The sequence below is a fragment of the Mustela nivalis genome, assembly GCF_964662115.1.
Source record: "Mustela nivalis genome assembly, chromosome: 15".
In the NCBI taxonomy this organism is placed as follows: Eukaryota; Metazoa; Chordata; class Mammalia; order Carnivora; family Mustelidae; genus Mustela; species Mustela nivalis.
Window position 1 is genome coordinate 74,352,408 of NC_139034.1, and position 10,051 is coordinate 74,362,458.

The window sequence follows — 10,051 nt, forward strand, 5'->3', positions numbered from 1 at the left end:
GAATGAGATGGGAAACAGGAAGAAAGGAGAAGAGAAAACAATGGGAGGGGGGCAGTAGGGAATGGAAAGGTAAGTGAAAATGCTATCTAGGCAACTCCACTAGCTGACAACCTAACACTTCTCTTTTCTTCTCCCTCTCCCCTCCCCACAGACCTTTTTAGCTATACCTTTTTCTATTAGTGCATTTTCTAAAGAACCAATGCATTGAGTATTTGTGATACACAAAACAAATAACAAACAGATCCAGACAGAACAAGGGATTTATCTATCCATCCATAAATTATTAACTGGCCTACTATCACCAAGTGATACCAAAGTGATATTCAAAGGGATACAAAAATATCATGAGGGGATCTGGAAATGAAGACCCTCCCGAGTGCTTACTTGGTGGGATAAATGTATAAGCAACATGGTGACAGATGTATGACTGGGGTGTAGAGAGCACATGAAAGGATGATGACAAAGAGGTTAGGTGAGCTGAATCCTGAAATATTAGTAGGTGCTTGCCAAGAAGTGAAGGCTAAAGAGCTGTTAGGAAGAGAATTCTGGAGAAAATTATGTTTCTTCCCCCATTCTTCTAAAGCAAAGAATATTTGCAAATTTTAAACTCAAACTCAAGGCTGATTGCCTTAAAACAAGAACTATTTAAATTTAATTTAGTTTTGTGTTACCTAAAGGTGTACTTAGATTAGAGGAGACCAATTCATTTGGCCAACAGATTTGCTTCTGAAACACCATGTACACAAGACCCAAACATCCAGAGAAATGGTTTCCTCTTGGAAAATCTCTAGATTGTACTCCAAGTGCCTTGAATTCAACTAACAATGAGAAATCTCCTTTTTAAAACAAAGTCATTAAAAGTTGGATAGTGTTACTATTGAAAAATATTCTTTATGAAGAAGTTGATTTCTTTGATATAATATTCATTTCCCTTAGGGAAACACCCTCAATGAAAATATTTTTATAGCAAATAATCTATTGCTTTAAGTTCATTTAAATTGATGTGATAATCTGTTTCAATTCCTGTGGCAAATTTCTATATGGAAAGAATTTTAATTAAAATAAAAGTAATATATGCATATGACTTTAAAAAAAAATCCTAACAGTAGAAAGAGCTTATAGTGGAAAAATAGCTCCTTCTCCAACCCTCTTCATCCCCAGCTACCTCCCAGAGTGATGGGGGGGGATCACAGAATCCCTACTTTCAGTCCTTCTAGTGCTTACCTACATACCTGTAAATGGTATACTTCGCCCTCATTTCTTTACCTCTCAAGCAGATTTGGCTTCACTTAGACCCCTCATCTCCATGTTTTACTATCACCATATTTTACTTCTTCTATCTGTTTACCTTTGTAAATTAACAAATTTGCTTCAACTTATACTTCTCATTCTGCCAACTGGAGATAGTACATCTTAACACTCAAGTTTGTAAGGTGAGAATATTAACTCCTCTGTCTTTCTCGCCTGCTCTCCTCCCCAACTATCCCCTCATACCCCATTTCTGCTGGCCGTACTGTGTTTTTCAAAATAAAAATTGCCAAAAACAAGGTCAACACATAAATCATGTTCACCACAGATTCAAGTGTTGTGATACAATGGTATTTCCTTCTCTAGAGTACTGAAATGATTACCCTAATTCCATTGTTAAAATGGACTCATCTTTATTAAATTCCATCACTTACCGAAAAGTTTCCTACAATTTTGTTTGCTTTGGAACCGCATCAGGCTTTGCACAACTTTTCGATTTTCCACAAGATTCTGGCTTGGCTCTTCCAGTTGAGAGAAGAATCATGCATTCATACAGTATCCTTAATATCTTTCAAGCTTCTTATGCATTCTATTACTTGAAGTCAATTTCAGTAATTTTTTTTAATAAAATCTACTGATTTTCTCTGCTAACCAGAAACCAATTGCTTCAAATTGGGGCCATCACTTTCTTATATATTTTTTTTCCTCCCATAAAGTTTTAAGTGTCATTTTATCTCTTGAATTCTGTACCTTTAGTAAATCCTCAAGGTCTTCTAACATCTCAGTTTTTCTGCTCTCTGATGGAACCACTCCACTCCTTAGACCTTCCTCAGGAAACCCTTCATCCACCCGCATGAGCCTGGATTGGTTTATTTTCTAGACCCCTTGCATAACTGTCTTCCTGGCACTTCCCTTCTTTGCTTTTCTGGATTATTCTACAGTTCCCTGCACCTCCTCTTCCCTCTTTTGGGTTTACTCTCTCATTTTACTGGAGTATATCCTCAAATGATTCCCCAAAGAAAAGTGTATGACTAGTAAACTACATGAGTTTTCATGGGTCTGAAAGTATATTTATTTTGCTCTCCTCCTTGATGAGTACTCTGGCTAGATATAGAAATCCATTAAAATGCATTCTTTCTTTGTAGGCACTGCCCATTGCCTCTTAGCATCCAGATTGCTGATAAGTTTGATGCTACTTTAATTGTTGGTTTTTTATTAGTAGTCTATTTTTTTTTTCCTCAGTAGAACGTTTAAATATATGCTATTATTCTTGCCATCCTGCAATTCTATGATGATTGTCTGAGTGTGGGAATTCTTTCAAACAACCTAGTTAGTACACAGTAGTCCCCTTCAATTTGAAGATTTGCACCCCTATTAGCTCTAGGAAAATTTCTATGTTTGTTGTTATTATCGTTTTGCTAATTTCCTCATCTCTAATCTGTACTTCCTTTTTGGGGGGCACTCTTATTAACTGTATTTTGACTCATCTAAATTAGTGCTCTGGGGTGCCTGGGTGGCTCAGTGGGTTAAGCCTCTGCCTTTGGCTCAGGTCATGATCTCAGGGTCCTGGGATAGAGCCCCACATCAGACTCTCTTCTCAGCAGGGAGCCTGCTCCACCCCCCCACCCCCCCTCCCCCGCCTGCTTCTCTGCCTACTCAGAATCTTTCTCTGTCAAATAAATAAATAAAATATTTTTTTAAAAATAGTGTTCTATGTCCTTATTCTTTCTCTCCTATTCCTTGTTTCAGAATTTGGTTTTACCTTTTTTCTTCAATTTTTTCATTCTTCAAATGTCTTTCAAACATCCAATCAGTATTTTCATTTCAACAACCAAAAGTTTAATTTTCAAGAGTTCTCCATTTCTTTTTATGACATATTGTTCAATTTTCTGAATGTATTCTCTTCTGTTTTCTTCTGATCAGTTTTTCTGTTGATATTTTGCTGGTTAAACTTCTTTCAAATATCTAGTGATTCTTGACTGACTTCATTTTTTAAAATGAGGTCCCAGGAAGATGTGTAGGAACTCAATGTGGATGGATAGTGTTGGTCAGCTGGGAGACTTCTTGAGTAAAGTGAATATATACCAATAATTAATTCCTTGTAAGTCACCCCTCTCACAACAGCCCTAGTAGAATTGCCTCATTCAGGTGTGATGTCTCCCCAAGATTCTACCAGGTTGCTTCCTTCTCTTCCTGCTATTGTGCCCTCCATATTTATTATGGACAGCAGCCGTCTCCATGTTACATCTCCATCAGTATTTTCCACTCACTCTCTTTCACCCAGAAATATCCTTCCCTCACTTAGGAACTCCATCAGTTTCTCTTCATTGCACGGGATTATGCTTTGAAAAAACGTCTTTACTTTCATTTTACTAGAATCTGGGAATGGGAAGAGAAATACATGTGCTAAATTCAAAATCTACTACTAATATTATCAAAAATTTTTACTGATGTGGGTCACCTGGGTGGTTCAGACCATTGGGTCTCTGACTCTTGGTTTTGGCTCAGGTCCTGATCTCGTGATTGTGGGATGGAGCCCTGCATCAGGCTCTGTGCTCAGTGCAGAGTCTACTTCAGATTCTTGCTTCCTCTCATTCACTTTCTCTTTCTCTCTCTCTCCCAAATTAAAAAAAAAAAAAAGCTTAAAATTTTTTTTTCATGGATGCATATATTGGATGTGAAATGATTTCAAAAAGGAATTTGTGGTTCTTTTCATATTTGCTTCATTAGTTTCAGAGTATGTCAGTTAGAAATGTCTGCCTATAAGTAACAAAAATCCAGATAACAGTAGCTTAAAAAAGTAAAGAGTTATTTTTGTCTGTAAAAAAAATTCAGGGGGTGGGGGCGCCTGGGTGGCTCAGTGGATTAAGCCGCTGCCCTCGGCTCGGGTCATGATCTCAGGGTCCTGGGATCGAGTCCCACATCGGGCTCTCTGCTCAGCGGGGAGCCTGCTTCCTCCTCTCTCTGCCTGCCTCTCTGCCTACTTGTGATCTCTCTCTCTGTCAAATAAAATAAAATCTTTAAAAAAAAAAAAATTCGGGGAGTAGATAATTTAGGGTGTTCGCTCATCTTCTAAATGATGCTATGAGGAAAGGATTCTGTGCCTTTTTATTTCACCCTCTCTAGGATGGTGGGTTTTGTCCTCACGTTTGTCACCTCAGGCAATGGCTCCTGCCATTCCAGATACCACATTAACATCTGAGGCAGGAAAAAACTAGACTTCTCGCTCTTTCCCCCATCTTTCATCCACTCACTTCTCATTGGACAAAACTGTGTCCCATGGCCACTCTTATCTTCCTGGGACCTAGGAAATGGAAAATTATCCTTGATTGGGCATGTGATTCCAAACAAAATTGGAATTAACAAGGAAGCAAAGATAGATATCCAATAGATATTGAATAAGCAGCCCATAGTGTCTAAAACAGAAAGCAAAATATTATTTCTTTTTAATATTACTCTTTTTAAGATTTTATTCACTTATTTGAGAGAGAGCAGAAGTAGGGGACAGAAGCAGAGGGAGAGGGAGAAGCAGACTCCCCACTGAGCAGGGAGCAAGACGTGGGGCTTAATCCCAGAACCCCAAGAGCATGACCTGAGCAAAGGCAGACCTTAATCAACTGAGCCACTGAGGCACCCTGTGATTTGTTTTTAAATAAAATTTTGGAAAAAAACCTGTATAATCAAATGCAAAAATACAAAATATAAGTGATCACCATTAAAATTCTGAGTCTACATGCAAAAATATATTACACAATTTCAAGCATTTTTTAAGTTTTTCAGTCAAGTTTCTCATATTTTGAAAACATCTGGCAGTCCAAAGTACAGTACGAGTATTTGCAATTAACATGTATCAGGGTCACGATCAAATTGCATGATGGGAGGGCACCTGGGTGGCTCAGTGGGTTAAGCCTCTGCCTTTGGCTCAGGTCATGATCTTAGGGTCCTGGGATCGAGCCCTGCGTCGGGCTCTCTGCTCAGCCGGGAGCCTGCTTCCCTCCCTCTCTCTGCTTGTCTCTCTGCCTACTTGTGATCTCTCTCTCTGTCAAGTAAATAAATAAAATCCTAAAAAAAAAATGCATGATGGTCATTGGTCGATCATATTATTCTTCCACCTCTTTACAAGATCAAAACCAATATCTTCTATAAGAAATTAATTTTTTACAGAAAGTAATTTTCTGTTTGTCTTAATGCTTGCTTCCCCTTTCAGCCTGATACTCATTGTACAGGGTAGGATACCACCCCGTGAATGCAGGGCTCCTGGCCATCAAAATTCTTTTTTAAAGGAAGTGAAGGTTAAAAGGAATCCCAGGACTTCTTGACGTACAAATGTTAAATATTTTTTATGTATTAATATATAAATGGCCATCTCAGCCAAGGTCTTATCTTTTGAAATATCTGCCACAATGGGTATGCATAGGACTCCAAGGCCCTCTCCAGCAAGCTGCTTTTCCACTTAAAGAATTCTAGAGGGCATTTAATTTCAAAAGGGTTTTGCTGCATGTGATCTAAACCCAGAATAACAGTGGTGTACACAAAATAAAATTTTATTTCTCCAATATGAGAGAACTCCAGAGTTAGGAAGTCCAGGGCTAGTAAATCAGTTTTATAGAGTTGTCATGGTCCCAGGCTCCTTTTATGTACTGCTTTACTCAACCTGTTGCTTTCCCCCTGATATCCAAAATGGCTGCTTGAGCTCCAGCCATTATAGCTACATTCCAGATCGCAGAAAGGAGTAAGAGACACTTTAAAAACACTTCTGGTAAGTGACACTTCCTATAAGCCATTGGCTCAACACATGGCCACACTTAGATGCAAAGGAGGTGGGGAAAATTTTTCCTGATTCCATGTGGCCCATTAAAAAGCAGGTATTCCTTGACCAAGGAAGAACACTGGGGGCAACAAGCCGTCTTTGTCACAATAGGAAAATGACCACTTAGCAAGGCTTTCTACGACTCTGTTACACATAATGTGCCAGGCCCTGTCCTGAGTGCTCAGCATATACTCACTGATTCTCAAAACACCTCTGAGAAGTAAGTGCTGCTATGTCTGGTTTACAGCTGACAAAATGAGATGTACAGAGATTCTTTTAGTTGTCTGATACCTTGTACACAGCCTCACGCGGCACCTCTTACCCTGAAGTATTTAATTAAGGCTTTTTGGTGATCTTGACTGACAGTGAAAATGCCCAGGTTTCTAAGAGGCTGATTTAAAACCCCTTACTTTGGGTAATTATGTTTGCAAAGGGTTCTAAATTATTGATATTTATTTTCTAAGACTCTGTGCCAAGGAGCAAGCATTACAAAGCTGGGTGCTAGAAGGAAGAGCCCTCAGGATTAGACTTGTTGGCTAAATATCCCCAAAGGACTGGAGTCTCCAGCTGATGATTTAAATTCTGGCCCCAGGGCAGGGTCAGGGGGACAGCGCGTCCCTACTTTGTGCGCTGTTGGACGGTGAGTGGTCTCTAAGACCTTGGGCAGTGGCTCTAGAACCAGGAAAGAGCCGGATGTGGAGTAGGGAGATCCCTAGGGACCGCACATGCCAAGGGCAGCTGGAGGAAGGCTGGCTTGCAGTCATCTTTTTTACATCAGTGTTTTCCTGTTATTTCCTAGGTCCTTTAAAGTCCTGGAAATATAATATGACAAACGGCCTTCCATCACGACAGCTGTCTGTATCCAGAAACACAGGAGCAGAATCGCCATTCCCAAAAAGCACCATCATCTATGTTCATCCATTTTCTAATTGCCTTTTCCAAGGTTTCTGCTTGTTACAGCTTTCACGGTACACAATGATGACAGGTCGCGAAGCCTTTCAGATTATTTTGCAGTGAGTTTTTTAATATTTCATGTAAACCGTAGACTGTAACGTTTATGACCGTTTCCTCATCCTGCGCGACGCTTGCCAAATAAAATAGCAGGAAGGAAAAGTCTGAAAGATTTTTATGTGCGGACCCTTTCTGTATCTTTCCTTAAAATATATTTCCTCTCCTTGCAACAAAGGAACTTTCGCTGCAGGAAGCTCGGTGCTGTGTTATAACTTTCATATTACCCGGTCCACAGCCATTTTTCTTTGGCTGCATGGTGTCTATCATTCATTGCAAGTTTACTTCATTCCCCTGGATTCATAGCCGATGCTCTGTGGACCATAAAATTTCAGCTGCAAAACCAGAACATCTCATTATTTCTGAAATATCAAGCTTGTATCTTCTTGATAAATAATTCCTACTAGTATAATGTATCAGACTAAAACATATTTTCTGAGGCCAGTGAGGTTAAAGCGGCAATCTCACCTTTTTTAATTTTTTTGCCCCGAAGACAGTGATTTCCATATATAGAGTGACCCCGGTTTGTGTTGAACATGAGGAATGAGGATGAAGCATGAAACGACATATATTGCTGTCAGAGATTTGAAATGAGGCCTGCTAACCTGTAGGCAGCCTTCCAAACTAATCAGCCCCTCGCAGCGCCAATGCATTCAGAGGGCTGCATACCTTAGCCAGCAACCGGCTGGGAAGTTCCCCCCTGCTTCCTCCTTCTCGCCCTCCTTTTTTTTTTTTTTTTTTAATCACAGCCATTGACAAACATGACATTTTAATGCAATTCTTCCTTCCTTCTCAGTACTCCACAGGCAGAAGGAGAGTAAGTATCCCTTCCCGACCGGCTCTGGGACACACTGGTCTCATCTGGTTTCCCAGGTGCTTGAGGAGTGGGTGTGACTGTTGGGATTTGCTTCTGAATGCCCGTCAGTCATCGGGGCTTACCAGGTGATAACATTTTCAGTCTTTCGGTTGACAACAGTCAACGCTCTGGAATTCAGCCACTGACTGAAGTGGGCTGCCCCGTGTAGCGCGAGAAAGTTGTTTACAGGAAATCACGTCACCCCTCTAGGTTTTGTTTGTTGTTCATTACATGGTAGTAACACTGGGAAGGGGAAGAGGTTTTTTTTTTTCTTTTTTTAAGTGAATAATTTGTTTTCTGCTTCCTGAAGTCCTCTCTTTTAGTGTCTGCTTCATAAATAAGGAAATCTGCCGGAGCCTTGCCAAAAAAAAAATCTGTATCCCAGGTCTGCCATTGAATGATGGTAGAATTTACAATGTATTATTAATTTATTAAATCAATAAACTATTGATAATAATAGCAATATTAATATTTAAACTAGTAATAATACTATTAAAAATAATAAACTATTGATTTATTAAATTTATCTATTTACATGTGTTGATTTAACATCTGTGTACATTCGATATATGTATGTAATGTACACACACGTCTACACATACATATATACAGGCACAACTCAGGTGACTTAAAATAAGTCATTTCAACAGTCAATTATTCCCCTATCTCTCTGTTGGGGCTGCCCTTCTGGGAGCTATTAACAATGCCGAGAAGCTGTGGGATTGTTTGCTCTGATGAGCCTTGGGCCCTTGGTAGACCATGACTTACTTCAGGTGGTCTTTGCATCCATATGTTCACCAACCCTTCTCCGAAGACTGAATTCACAACATTCACACATACAAGGGCTGTTTCCACACAGCCCACATAGTGGCTACCTTGATCCGATAGGCTAGAGGTGCTGCCTGCAGGAAGCAGGGGCTAGAACCAGAGGACAATTACAGCGAGCTGACAAAAACTTACTTTGACTTTTGACTCCTGGGGCCTCCATGGAGTGAAGGTCACATCACATGTATCCCTTAATAGAGCCAAAATGTCACGTGACCAAATCATCCAATAAGCATCCCCTTCTTGTAGCCAGAACCTAGGCAGCCATGTTTTCTTGACTGACTTTGTCATTGTACCTGTCAACAAAAATACAGCAGCTTGTTGAAGAGGAATTTAGATTAGTACTTTGAGAAGCACTAGCGAAGTACTCTTTAGAAGTGCTAATGAAGAGACTTCTTCTAAGGGTAAAACTGCATCATTAATGGCTGACTTCCAATTTGGATTAATAATGTTACTTTAAAATATGTGAGCGTAAAACGTGGTATGACTTCCCGATGCTCACAGTCTCGTGATAAATCAAACATAAAAAATTTAAAATTCCAATTAGCAGCATGAAAGTACAATGTCATTTTGCTGAAAATACTATCGCAAACTTATAATATGTCAGGTGGGCTGATAGCCACAACACAGACTCTTTTTTAAAGTCTGGCCTACCATGTGGTGTGTGATAATTCAATTCTTCTACCATTTTTCTCTTTCTAAGCTATTTTTAGAGTACTTTTGGTTATCATTCAAAAGAAAACGGCAAACTAGGAGATTGTTACAGAGTGTGCCCAATAGCAATGAAGGAAATGTCAGAGGCAGCATTTTCAGCAAACAGTTTAGGCAGAATGTCATTCAACATAGGAATATCCTTAAAAAAAAAAAAAAATACACTGTTGGGGTACTGTGACAGAGTTCAGTATCAACACCTAGAAGTAAGTCAGAGCAAATCAAGCTTCAAAATAAAGTGGACGGGGTGCCTGGGTGGCTCAGTTGGTCAAGCATCTGAGTTCTGCTCAGGTCATGATCTCTGGGTCCTGGATAGAGCCCTGCAATGGCTCCCCGTTCAGATGGGAGTCGCTGCTCCCCCTCTCCTAACCACCCCCCACCCCCCACCCCCCACCCCCCCACCCCGCCAGGCCACAACCTCGGCCCCTCCCCCTCCCGCACTCTCCCTCTCAAATAAATAAATAAAATCTCTAAAATAAATAAATAAATAAAGATGACAAGAGGACATCTTTTTCTTCTTAGGATTTAGGAATTTGTGAAATTTGGTGAAACATTTTTCTGAACAATAACTTTTCATATTTACCAGATGCTCA